This window comes from Myotis davidii, unplaced genomic scaffold (genome assembly GCF_000327345.1).
Source record: "Myotis davidii unplaced genomic scaffold, ASM32734v1 scaffold546, whole genome shotgun sequence".
In the NCBI taxonomy this organism is placed as follows: domain Eukaryota; kingdom Metazoa; phylum Chordata; class Mammalia; order Chiroptera; family Vespertilionidae; genus Myotis; species Myotis davidii.
In genome coordinates this window covers 1,149,441-1,151,984 of record NW_006297836.1, presented here as the reverse complement: position 1 = coordinate 1,151,984, position 2,544 = coordinate 1,149,441, and positions in this window count along the sequence as shown.

The following is a 2,544-nucleotide window of genomic DNA, read 5'->3' as shown; positions in this document are numbered from 1 at the left end:
TCTGACTGATGACTTAGGCCCACTTGGGCCTAAGATGTCAGTCCGACATTCCCCAAGGGCTCCCAGACTACAAGAGGGCCCAGGCTGTGCTGAGGGACCCCTCCCCCCCCGAGTGCACAAATTTCATGCACTGGGCCGCTAGTTGTCCATATTAGACTTTGCTGAGCATCTTCTTACCTCCCAGTCAATTCCAATTGCATCTTTGCCACTGGCTTATCTTGCTTCTCAAACCATCCTAAACTGTGACTGTGCAAGCCTCAGAACTGTGGGGGGTTTTTCTTTCTTTTTTTTAAAAATATATTTTATTGACTTTTTACAGAGAGGAAGGGAGAGGGATAGAGAGTTAGAAACATCGATGAGAGAGAAGCATCGATCAGCTGCCTCCTGCATGCCCTCCACTGGGGATGTGCCCGCAACCAAGAGACATGCCCTTGACTGGAATCGAACCCAGGACCCTTCAGTCCGCAGGCTGACACTCTATATCCACTGAGCCATACCGGCTAGGGCTGTGGGGGTTTTTTCTATCTAATCTCTTCCTCAGCTGCCTCCTGCATGCCCTCCACTGGGGATGTGCCCGCAACCAAGATACATGCCCTTGACTGGAATCGAACCCAGGACCCTTCAGTCCACAGGCTGACACTCTATCCACTGAGCCATACCGGTTAGGGCTGTGTGGTTTTTTTCTATCTAACCTCTTCCTCAGAGAAATCATCCTTTTAAGCTTTTCCAACTATTACATTTACATATATGATTACAAAATCCTAGCCTCTCTCATAAGCTTCAGTTCACTATTGGCAACTGCTTGCTGAGTGTACCAGCATTACCTTGAATTCATCATTTTCCAAACCACACTCATGTATGTGAAAGTGTTTTTTAAAATCTAAGCTATTTGCCAAATCCTAATTGGTTTGGCTCAGTGGATAGAGCATCAGCCTGCAGACTCAAGGGTCCCAGGTTAGATTCAGGTCAAGGGCATGTACTTGGTTGCGGGCACATCCCCAGTGGGGGGTGTGCAGGAGGCAGCTGGTCGATGTTTCTCTCTCATCGATGTTTCTAACTCTCTATCCCTCTCCCTTCTTCTCTGTAAAAAATCAATAAAATATATTTTTTAAAAATCTAAGTTATTTTAATAATCTTTGTTTTATTTTTCCAGCCAAAACAGGCCATATTTTATGATTTTCCCCCCCTGGCAATAATATCACATTTTTCCCAGTCTTCAACCAGGAGATTTAGAAACTTTAGTCACCTTAATGACCTCATGTGTATTCCTCACTAACCTAGAAATTATTCCTTTATGATGTCCCTTGCATATACATATTACCACTGCCACTTCTGTTCTTCACTCTGCACTATTAATCTATCCATCTCTAGCTGAGATCCATCCACATCTGCCCTACACCCTGCCCCAACTTCCAAAAAATATCCTACATTCTATTACCAGATTAGTTGTTATTATATCACCTTCTTCCCTGTTTAAAATTGTCAGTGACTCCACTTTGCCTAAAGATCAAATCCAAAACTCTTATCCTGGAACTCAAAGCTATCTATAAATGAGTTCTTTTCTCTGATTATGATAAGAATACCTAGCACTGCATAGGACTTACTATGTGCCAGGTATTGCTCTTAGTCAATAAAGTGGGTACAAATATTATCTTTATTTTTCAGTGTCCATGTCCTTAATTGATTGTATCTGTCAAGACCTCTTTACATCTACAAAAATGGTGTGGGTATTATCGCCTGTCTATAATATGTTCAGTTCTTGTTGCCTTTGCCCATACCTTTCCCCTTCTGGTGCTTGGCATCAAGGATCAATTCAAGTCTCAAGATTAAGCTCCTCCTCATATTTCTTTATTAAACTTGAAAATTTCATTTCATTTTTTACTCTTTGGCTTTCTACTCTTTTACATAATATAATAACAGTAGTATTAGTAACATAGTAACAATAGCTTACATTTAAGAAGCACTTACTATATGCCAGTCTTTTGGGATCTATTTTTTTATGTATTTTTATTGGTTTCAGAGAGGAAGGGTAAGGGAGAGAAAAATAGAAACATGAGAGAGAATCATTGATCGACTGCCTCCTGCACGCCCCACACTGGAGAGCGAGCCCACAACCCAGGCATGTGCCCTGACTAGGAATCAAACCGGACTTCCTAGATCATAGGTAGACATTCAACCACTGAGCCATGCCGGCCTGGCTTGGATCTTTTTTATTGTGATGACTCAGTTAATATTTCTAATAATCGAATGAAGTAACTATTGCAATTCTCATTTCTCAAAGGAAGAAGCAGATGCAGTTCATTATAATTCCTCATACAAACTAGTGTTTTTAGTCTCCACTTACTAATTCACCCTTCACACGATAGCTAGAATTATCTTTCTCAAATGCAAAACTGATTATGGCCTTCCTTGTATAAACACTGCCAAAGGCTTCTCAAAGTCTAGAGAATGAAGTTCAAATATATTTAATACAGTATATGAGAAGTTCCACACTGGTCTTTGCCTTATTCCTGGGCTTTGATTCCAACTATCCTTCCCTTTGAT